The sequence below is a fragment of the Erpetoichthys calabaricus genome, chromosome 2, assembly GCF_900747795.2.
Source record: "Erpetoichthys calabaricus chromosome 2, fErpCal1.3, whole genome shotgun sequence".
Lineage (NCBI taxonomy): Eukaryota > Metazoa > Chordata > Cladistia > Polypteriformes > Polypteridae > Erpetoichthys > Erpetoichthys calabaricus.
In genome coordinates, this window is record NC_041395.2 from 180494211 (window position 1) to 180506239 (window position 12029).

Sequence of the window (12029 nt, forward strand, 5' to 3'; positions counted from 1 at the left end):
ATCTGTAAGAGACAGAGACTGCATGTAGAGGTATACAGATACTGTACATAATGACAAATCAAGATTGAAAACCAAAAAACAAATGTAAATAAATGTTGTAATATAATATCACTTTGAGCAGCCGGGGCCTGAATGCCATGCAAATATGTTAAAAACAACTGACTAGAACACACTTTTTCTAAAACACACGTTTCTTTTGTACAGAATCACGTTTAATACCTTCTCAGAAAAATTGTATTTTGTTAAGAAAATAAATGATTATAAATTCACACAAATAGCTGGAGTGACAGAGGAAAGAAAAATAAAAAAAGATACAACACATAAAATAAAGCCACCCAGAAAATATGTACTGTCTTAGCTATAAAGAAACAAAATTTCCTTCCTGTTCTGAACATGCTCTCTCATACCCCTTGGATACATGCAAATAATGATTAGATTTTGTTTTATTGTTTAATTATCATTTTTACTGTTATGAGAAGTAAACTCATTTCATGGGTATAACCATTTTGTGTTTCATAGGCACTGCCATTTTGTATGTCTCTATGTCGCTATCATGCTACATGGTTGCTAGGCATTAAAACAAATCATGTATTAAACTGCATTCAAATTGTGTTGCAAAGTAAAGGAGTTAACATAGTCAGGAAACTTATTTTTACTTTTGGCTAGAATATTTGATTACCACTCTGGCTTGGTGGCGAGATTGAATTTAGCAATCCCACTTTGCCCTTTATGAATGATGTCCTGGCCTTCTGTTCTTCAGCTTTGGATATTTCTGACTTACAGCACTTTCTCCGAAGTCCCTAAAAATCTCTGTTGTTTTATTTAAAATCTGGCCTGTCTGGACTACTGTGAAATCTCCAGGCAGTCACAACATCACCTCCTTTTTTGTTTACCATTTCTTTCTTCCTGGAATTCTGAGCCCAGACAAAAGGTTTTAGTAACAAAAAAAATAATTGCATTTTGAATGTTAACACCATGAGTGATAACTAGATCTAACATATCACTGCATATGTGAGTAAGATTTTTCACAATCTGGAAAAAAAGTAATTAAAAAAAAACCCCTTAAACTCAGTATTTGATGATACCATCAAAAAACTGACTTACCACCAAAAGATCACTCCAGCTTTTAGGGCAGGCAGGCATTCCACCAAGTGCCTTTGTCTGTTGGTCTAAACCATTTCTGTGCAGATTTGGGATTTGAAAAGAAGTACATGTCATTATGTGTGTGCATGCTTCACTTTTGCTCTTAGCCATGCAGAAATCAAACAGTGCTCAATCCACTCTAGAATTCACACAACACGCTTCACTTTTTTTTTAGAACCAATTTGCCATGCTTTGAAAGGGCACTCAAAAGTCAAGAAGGAACATCGGACATTCTTAAAATCACTGATACTTGCATACAAAACAGACACATATGAAGGTGTTTTGAAACCTATAGATACAGACAGATATGAGTAGGAGTTTACCACTATAATGAATCCACCAAAATCTAAATAAAATGCAAAATCATTCAAGTTAATGAATTGCAGGTCATGCAAAGGCACAAAAGGCCACACAGAGACATGAAGGAGCAGATACAGACAAGGATTTCCATTTATTTATTTGGCAGTCGCTTTTATTCAAAGTGACAAGAAGCATGCAAAGACGCAAAGGAACATGCAAAGGGAACCAGAGACAAAGAAACAGAATCCCAGTGCAACTTAACATTCTCCCGTATGACTCCCACCAGGTTACACTTGTTCATATGTTCAGGTGATGTGCTTGCAGTGATGCAGTAGCCATTTAGCTTGTCTGCACTAAGCAAATAATCTGACGAGACATCAATATGAGACAGAGCAGCAGGAACCTTTTCTTATAAGTATGAATAACAGAAAGGCCAGGCTTAATGAACACCAGCACTTGCTACTTAGTAGAAAAGTAGTGTGCATCCAGTTTGAATACTGTCATCTTTGCAGAACAAACTGCAGTTCATCTCAGAGACTGATGGCAAATTATAAAGTAAGCAGTTAATTCAAGCATACTCTTGGAGGTGAAAATGAATATAATCACCACAAAAATCACAAAAACACAAAGCTGTGTCAGTCAATGGGCCTTGGGTCAAATAATGGAGTATGCGTGTTTCTCTACTTCAACAAGCTAGAAGCAGTCCAGAGCGCCACATGCTGGAGAGAAGCACTAACAAGGTTCAATCAGACTTCTGGTCTGCAGTCAGCCACTTCAGCAGAGTTACACTATTTTTGACTGCTGACCCATGACAGTCTTCTCTTCCTCCCTAGAGAAGTGTGTGCTGCTATTTTCCAATTTCAAACTATATCAATGACTTTATCAGACAAAATCAAGCTGTGTTGTAGTCTAGGTGGCCTTAGCCATAAAACACATAATAGAGCATAGAAGCACAGTGTCTGGAGGTACTGGATTTTCCAGATATGAAGGAAAAGGATGGACATCAGAGTTTGCCTCACAATTCCATATAATGATTAAAAAGTACATTTAAGAAATTAAAATTATGTGTTCCTGAAGACATACGTTAGGGTAACAAATTGGATCAGTATAAGTTAAGTGTTGCTGTGATGAAAAAGTGTGTCATGTGATAGACTGTTGTCCTATTTTTAAAATAAAGTAATACCATGCAATTACAAATTGCATGTAGATGACTTTAATATGTATATGTTTGGAAGAAACAGTTCAAATAACAATGAAACAATTTCTATATGCTCAGTGTATCCCTATAGCACTCATTGGAGTCTTTTTTTTCTAGCCTTAATCTGCCACATGAGTTTGGAACTCAGGTACATGACTCATAGTGCTGAGGTTACAGAGAGTCTTAACCAAGAGCTCACGCCATCATATAAGCTCTTTGAGACAACCATGCCATGGCTGAGTGTGGTGGGCTAATGACATTACAGTCAACCCTTGATATACGACCGGCCTGACATGCGAACTACTTGATTTACGACCAAAATTTTTGTTTTCATTTATGACCAACATCACATGTATCCACTTGCGCGATTGTAAACAAACAGCTGAGAGCATTTGTAAGCGTCAGTCGGAGCCAGATACATGTGTTTGTGGACATAATTTCAGTCAGTGCAGTGATTTATATAATTTATTTCGATAATTGCTAAGGAAGGAAGAGAAGGTAACGAAGGTAAAGAAAGCGATCACAATCGAAATGAAGAAGGAAATTGTGCAGAAATATGAGAGTGGTGTTCGTGTGACCGATCTCGCTAATATGTACAGCATGTCGAAATTCATCATCTCAACAATTTTACAAAGAAAAGATTTGTATAAGGAGACTCCTTCCAAACAATAACCACCTTCTATTTCATTCTCCTCCTCCTCCCCTCCTGCAGCCCAAAGATGTCAAATTAAATGGTGAGTACAGTATGAGTACAGTATGAAATTGTTGTTTCTAGTAGGCTACGCACTTTTTATAACTTTTTGGTTAGTACATTAGAAAAGTTATTGGTGTTTTGGTAAATTATGCACATTATACAACCCTTTTTTATTATGAAAAGGTTAAGTAAGTGTTGCTGTGGGAGATTCGGAACGCATTATGGGTATTTCCAATTATTTCTTATGGGAAAAATAGTCTTGACTTACAACCAACTTGAGTTACAACCAGCCCTCGTAAACAAATTGAGTTCGTAAGTCAAGGGTCCACTGTATTCATAAGATAAAGCCTCTGTTCGGCTCCACAGAGGAAGATATCAGGCCGGGTATTTTTGTACTTCATAACAGAGGTTTCATTGTTGACCTGGCATCAGACAAGCATCAAAAAGACTATTCATTAAAAATTAAACCCAAGCACACATTACAATATGGTGCAACTGATCTTTAGAAGCAGTTAATAAAATCATTTTAAACTCACACACTCGATCAACCAGATATGATTAATCTAACAAAATCGGGAAAACCTGTTTTTTGTACCGGTACATTTCTAAGTCTGATTTAATTCAACCTGTAAAAAAATATGAAAAGCATTCAATTGGCCTTAACAAGGAATGAATGAATTAACAATAAAGAGATGGATGTGGATGAGTAAACAAATAAAATAGACAGATGTGGAGACCTAATCCAGTTCCTCAAAATTCTACAGTCATCAATAAAGTAGATCCCACAGAGTGCTTTCCAGGGAATGTAGAACAAACTACTGAGCTATTATGCTGAAGCAGAATCCATGACAACCTTTAAGACGTGTGTGGATGGAGATACTGGGACATCTTAGCTATTTGCTAGAGAAACATGCTTGATGGACTTAATGGTATCTATTTGTTTGTAAAATTTCCCAGGTATGCTCTTATGTATGTTTTAAAGCAGTCTCCCCACCAATATTATACAGACCACATTGTTCTCAGCTGAAGGCTGAAGACTGATGATTTTAGCATACTTTACTCCTGGTTGAGCTGATGTTAGAGACATTCATATTACTGGCCAATAATTGTTTCAGTTGTAATGATTGGTTTCTACCAAGTATCTCTTTATTTTCTTGGAGTTCTGCAGCAACAGTTGATAGAGGCCTCTCTTAGTATATGGTGTAACCATCAATTCAGTGACATATCGTTTATTCATGTAATATATACAGTCATCTTATCTTATCAGTCTTTATCTGAGATATTTTTTGCTAAAATTTGAACAATGAATTTTGAGTGTCCTATGTTGATAAAATTAAAATCATCAAGTAATGCAGATGAAAATGTACAGTTCAAAAATGAGTAGGGGGTATTACAAATACATGTTTAACACTACAACACTAAACAATAGGCATCATCAGTGCTATGTGGATGGACAATCAGGATGAACAAAATTATGTCCATGCTCCACAAGCTTTCCAAAGCTCCAAAAATCTGTTATTGGGTAACAGTCTCTTGAGTGATGATTTGACAGTTTCTCCCTTTAAGTTGCAGTTACTTGTTAAGTAAGAGTCCAATGGTAGAGTCTACACCAGAACTTCATGTATTTTACCAAAATAATAGACACTAGCAAGCATCATAATGCCCAGTATAATGTTTACAGAGAGCCTAATAAATAAGAGCAAAAGAACTATTATGTCTGGAATGTATGTAGTCTAGAGGTTTCCTCTCCTTTCTTCAGTTGTTCCCAAAGGTCAGTATATGCTGTATATTTTATGTGTTTATTGCAGGTTCTGTACTTTTGTTATTTTTTGATTTTTTTTATTGAAAAGTCTACTCTCATTTTTCACTCCTCTCATTTGTTACTCTTACACTTTTATGTTCTTCTGTACTAAGGCAAGCCTATCTGGTAGCAACTGGATAGAAATCAGATTAGCTTCTCTGGTGGCTTTATTGTGTGGCCCACTTTACTGTGCACAGTGTTCAGAGAAGAAAACAATAACAAGTAATATGGTGTATAACTCTTTCCAGTGGTTCAGTATTGGGAGATGTTGAATGTTGATTTTAACTATTGTAGCATAGTCTTAGTAAGTCTTTACTAACTGAAACATAAAACTTAAAATTTTAAACTCTGAACTGAAATTCAAAAAACTGTAGAAAATAATGTTGTAGCTTTGAAATCATGGCCTTCATTGAAATAATTACACGCTAGGCTAATGTTGGCAGATGGTTATTTAGGCTGGCATAATGGCTAGATGCTCTGACCCAAAAGTCACAAAAATTTATACTTCCTTCCACAGACAGTGGCACAATTAAGAAATACAAAGTTTACCTAGAGGTAGCATTTTTAACATCAAGCTAGCACTGGTATGAGCCTAGCTACAGTGCAATGGACGCAATTAATATTAACAAGAGAGTTTTCCCCCAATAGCTTGAAAATGAAAGGCTGCATTGGTTTCCTTAGTTTAGAAGCACTTAAGCTTTTCAATATTTCCCATTATAAATGCTGTTATCCATTGATTTTCAATAACATTTAGTCTGATTGCAAGACTGCAGGGTGCTGGGCAAGTTATGAACAAACCCTGGGACAGACACAAGTCAAGACATGGCACATTTGCATACATCTTCACACCGGAGCCAAAATAATGCCATAAAGCAATGTGTCAACAAGCACATATTTAGTATGAGAGTTGAAAAGAAGAAAAAAGAGTACACTAGAGATATATGTGACCAGTATTTGAGTCCAGTGTCTTGATGCTGTGAGCACTAGTCATTATGCTAACTCTGCTGTCCCAAGTTTTTAATCAAACAGAATAGACCCAGCACAGTCAGATTCCAGCTTATAAGTGACTAAGTGTGACCTGTTCACAAAATATACCATAGACAGAACATTTGTTTGGCACCTTAACAATCTGCATGCAGACCAAAACTGGTGTAATGCATTTGTATTGCTCTAGGAAATTGGACAGATTTCTTGCGCTACCACAAGAACAATAAGTAATATTAAAACAGGTGAATTCTAAAATTTGAAAAACATGACTAAAATCAAAGTCTTGTTATTCCAAGAGCCCCAATATAACACTTTAGAGGAATTCTAAGATTGTCTGGTCTGCTAACCAGACAATTTTTCAACTACAGATTTCAAAAAAGAAAAGCTCTTTTTTCATTTGGTCACTGCTTACTTCTTCTCATCCTTGTGGTTCAATCTTAATCTCATTTTTAACGTGTGTTCACATTTAAGACACAAAGCACCTATTATGACAGCCATATCTGTCTCTCCGCAAGTAACAACTTGCCCCAAGTGGACCAATTTTGTTGAAATGTGGTATACTTTTTTTTGAAGGAAATTTGTTGAGACAGCTCAATTTTCATTGAGGTATCTTAAACAGATCGTGTTGTACACAGTTTTACATTTTAGAACTCTCCCATTGAAAAGCATTGGAGAATTTCTGAACTTGTCTATCTAAAAATGGAAAAAACATTTTGTGCGACTTCAACTACGAGTTAGTTTACAATTTTCATTTTACCTTGACACCAGTTATACCATCTTGTATGTTTTGTCTGTTATTCTCTTTTTCACGTTCAATAGACGCTACTGACAGAAAACAGATGCCTAATACAAGTAAATAAAATACCAGCAGATTGCATGCGTAGGGCAGTAACTCACTGTCCCTGGCTACTTACACATGCTGTATGGCAATCCTCTATCAGCAAGTCCAGCTGGGCACTTGCAGAAACCTCTGCATCAGCAAGTTGTTTCTGCTTAATGAAGTCTTCCTAGCAGCTTGAGACCAAGCACAAGAGAACCAGTGCATCACCATCTCCCTCTTCCCAATATTTCAGACCATAATAGGCAAATTCAATGATCTTACTAACTGTATAAGTATAAAATACAAGCAAGGAAATCAAGGGGTTGTCTAGATATGAATGAAATTCATTGTGGTGTGTAAGTCATTGTGCAAAGAGCAAATAAATGCATAGTCAATACTATTTACCTAACACTAAACCAACCTCAAAGCTCCATTATGTGCAGTTTAAAATGATTCACTATTTCACTGGCACTAAAATTTACTAAGGTGGTCAAATATCCAGGTGTCAGGGACAGTCATGATTTCAGGCTATATATTCCGAAAAATAGGAATTTCACATTCAGGCACTGTGTGAAATCATATGTGTTTAATTGTGAAAGTGTTTTTTTTACCTTGCACTGGACCCTCGTTGTTGATGATGATGAGATAAAGCAGGGCATTGAACAAATGAGGATAGGCTTTATGCTTGGGCATACATGTTTCACACGTGTTCTGGTTTGGGTCTTTGAAAATTGGGTGACCGTATAATTTACCATCAGAGTGCCACATTCACCTGATATCCATAACGGTCAGCTGCTGTAATAAAATTTGCCTTTCACTTATTCTATTTCATAAAATTTGTCATAAATGAATAGCTTTCCAAGACCTATATCATGAAAGTAACAATGGCCAGACATCCTCAGGCAAAAAAGAAATTAATTACAAAGGTGTGTTTTTTTTTAATTTATAATATGTTTATTGACAATTGCAAATTTTCACTGCATGTGAATATGGTGTGCATGTATGTGTTTGCGTGTGTTAGTTAAGTGTGCCTTTTGCCCAATCCTGGTGACATAGTTTTGGCCCACACAACCAAATTCAGTCCATTGTAGACCACAATGCCTGCACAGCCCTCATATGTATCTTAATGTTATGTCATGTTTACATATTCTAACTTGTTTCAAATGTGTACTGCCTAGACACCAAATACATTTTGACTTTACTTTTAAGTTTAGCTGGGTTGCCCGTGTAATGCTGTGCCTTTATGTATCAGTATTCTTTTTTAAATGCACTGCTTTCTGTAAAAAAAGTTCCTGTGAAACATTTAGGAGGCCATAGAAACACCAGGGTCCCCCACCCACTGTTTTGACTGCTGCTAATATTGCTTCAAAGCTCTAATGTTGTTTGTGAGATGTTTGATCCAGATATGACATCTCCTACTGAGATCATTGACTCCCATTCTACAACAACATAGCCTAATGGGTGTATTCATTTGACATTACATGAATGCCCAGCAATTTAATTTAGTTAGAAATCCACAGTTCAATAGTCAAGTTTTTTACAGTCATATACAAAAGTATAATAATGTATTTTATTGCTTGAAATAAAAATTGAGTCAACCATATAATATATTGGTAGGAATAACTTTGGATTTAGAAAGAAGACCATTATCTTTGGCACACTGCTAAACCAAAAGGTGTAAAAAAAAACCTTTGGGGTATGTCTGGCACATTGTTTCTGACTGATGTTGAATCTATTTCACTGATTCCACACCAAGGTTGAGACTGTACTCACTTGTTACGACTGCTTAAGTTTATTTCTCTGCCATGTATCACATATTGAATGATCTTGAATGTAACTTTCATACCCTTGCCCTGATATACAGCACCTTGTAATGGTGTGCTGTAAGACAGGTACTACAGTATATAAAGTAACACACATTAACACTTCTGACTACTTAGATGTTCACATATATGCTGCTTTTCACTAAGGATCAAGAGTTCCAAGGCAGTGTTCAACACTGTCCTCAGCCTAACTGTAATAGGTGCTTGCACTGTATCTGTGTTTCAGTGCACTGGTGAATATCTTTTGCACTTAACAATATAAACCCAAGCAAGTAAAGCAAGTGTTTTAAAAAGAAACATAAAGCAACAATGCAATACAACAATATATAATGCCTCACTGAAGGCTGTTGCAGAGATTTGACATACTGAGCAGAAATCACTGCACAATGACTGCGGCCTACAGAGAAAAATGAATAGACATAAAAGGGTGGAAATGGAAGTTCTCCATACACTGCTTAGAAACAGACTTGGTTTCATTCATTTTATTAATAATTTCCAAGTTAGTAAATTAAAGACACATACAGTATCTGTAAACTAATTCCTGTTCACATGTTTAAATTCTGAAAACTTTTTCCAAATTTAAAACTTGTGTATATCAGTTTAGTTCCACACCAAGGTTGAGACTGACCAAAAGCTGCTGCCTACTTCTGTCCCTGCACTGGAACCAAGCTGGCTATAGGAACTTTGTCAAAATTTGGTTTTTAAACATTATAAAGATGCTGTATTACTGTGGTCAGCAAATACTTGAAAATCAGTTGGGCTTCAATATGGTGACAGAAGGTTGGGCTGGTTCTTTATAAGTGAAGCTGCTCCATTATCAGTTTAGCTAAGTTTTTATCTGCCTGATTCAGCAATGTTCACAATAAAATTTGTTTAAAAAATAAATAAATATAAAGGCCAGATGCGGAACAAGGAAGCAATAAGACTAGAAATTGTAAATAAGTCAAACAAGAAAACAATGGAAAGTCAGGGAGAATGAGACTGAGAGAGAGAGAGAGAGAGAGAGAGTGAGAGGAGGAAAAAAGAAAGCAGACAGCTCCCCTCTCTATCTGAAAGGCAGTGACCGTGAAACCGGTTAAATAAACATTGATCAGTCCCCATTAGTGTCAGCCCGTTAGACCGGAATCTGATCAAAGTGCTGCTTGCTTAACACATTCCCTGTGCCCCGGCACCACAAAAAACTCATTTGTCCAGATCTGTACGGCTGTCAGGGAGAAATGTTTGGCTCTCCTGACTCAAGAGGAAGCCCCAAGATGGCAGGGCAGACTGACAGTCTTGAGGCCTGTAGCCGAAAGGGGATTTTGAATGCACAGAAAAGAAAAAAAAAATAAATTCAAGAGCCCACCCATAAAGTTATGTGAAAACATAAGGCCAAAGCTATATCTTTGAAAAACGTGTACCAAGGGCTCTTGTCATTTTGGACAAACATGACTCTTTTTTATAGCTTTTTATCTAATGTAATTTCACATGTTACCTTTGGAGCTGCTAAAACATTTGAAGTAAAGAGCTTACTTACAGGTAAATAGTCAAGTTAGGAATAGACTTCTAGCTGTGCGTGCTCATGACAACCACTAGAACAGCAGTGTTCCAACAAGTACATTTCCTGTTGCTTTAATATCACTACATAGATTTCAAACTGATGGAGCATAATCAAATTATATGTTGTTTTTCTCTTCACTTATGCTCACATTTTATTTATTGTTGAACTCCATGTATTGTTAAACTTACCTATATCTGCAGTAAGAGGAGCGCTATATAGCACCCAACCCAACACAGGTTCACACGGGAGGCACGGGTAAAATAAATAAACTGTTTATTTTTCTTCAGTGGGAGGGCACGTCTTCCCCATAATCCCTCCAGCCACAACACAGTCCCAACTACAGTCTACAAATACACACCAAGCACTTTCTTCCTCTTGGCACTACCACTCCTCCTCAGCAAGCTTTGTCCTCCTCCCACCTGACTCTGCCCGCTGAGTGGTGGTCACTGGCTCCCTTTTATTGGGTACCAATTATTGGGAAGTGCTCCAGGTGGTTGATTGCCGACATCTTTCTGCACTTCCGGGTAAGGCGAAACCAGTGCCCAAAAAGGGCCAGCAGCTCCTGTTGCAGCACCCCCTGGCGGCGCCTGCGGAACCCCACAGAGCTGCACAGAACTCCAACCCCCATGAAGCCCTGGGGCAGTCCGAGGCACCGCTGCAACCCAGGGAGGCTGCCATCTAGAGTCCGGGGGAGATACTGGGCTTCCCACCCTTGTCCCCCTGGCAGATGTGGTGAAGGGGTGTCCCGGCCAGGCATGGACCCCGGCTAACCGTCACACTACATTACCAAACACTTCGTACTGCAATAGAATAATGTTCACATTGCCTTTGTGGAAGGTTATCAAGAACAATCAGAGGTCTCTCAGATTATATAATGTGATGTGCCCAACCTCACACTCACCTCACCTCCAGCAGCAAAACTCCGTTGTCACATGCAAAGCAACCGGTTCCTTCCACAAATGCTGATATTCAGGTCTCTATTGTTAATGATTGCAACACTTTGGTCAAGGAGAACAGCTAATTCCTGAGTTGGACTCCCACCCCTTCAATAGTGTGCAAACCTGTCAGGTCCTGACTTGATCTTAATCTTGTTTAGTGAAGCACAAACAACTGCAGCACAAGAGCTGTAGACTTGCATTTGTATCAATGAACAAAATTAAAGTTGCTGTCATAAACTACACTTTGAAGTCCACTAACAATTATAAATTAATGTTTTATTGTTTCATCTTTATTTTGGGTGGTTAATGATGCTGCCTCTCAGTGTGAAAAACTCGGGGTTAATTCTGGATGCTGTCTTCATGGTTCTCTCCATGTACTAGTGGATTTTCCGCAAGGTGCTCTGATTGGCTCCTACATTCCAAAGACAAATATGTATACTTTAATGATGTGCCTAAATAGGCCAGGTGTGAGTAAGTTTGGTGTGAAAATAATTGGATGTTTTTTTACAGTATTGCGTATTGACATTTCTTTTCACTTAAAGACAATGTGTAACACCTGACCATAGGGGAATGCATATCTTACAAATACCTGTAATGATATTACATTATAGCAATTTCTAAACTGTTATGTAAAATTATCTTGTGTTTTTGCTTCAGTAAGACAAATCTCATTTCTATATTAAAAAATGACTTAATGTGACTGTTGATTTAAATATTCCAAACATGTTTAAATGTATACTTAGTGTCCTCAATGATGTTTCACAATGACACACAGGGGCAAGTGC

The 12029-nt window shown here is 37.4% G+C and overlaps 1 protein-coding gene across 2 annotated transcripts in view; it reads right to left on the reverse strand.

Annotated features, from left to right (window-relative positions):
• The window catches only part of si:dkey-246i14.3 (ephrin A4), a 93814-nt gene that overhangs the window by 61136 nt on the left and 20649 nt on the right, over positions 1–12029 (reverse strand). The window lies entirely within an intron of this gene.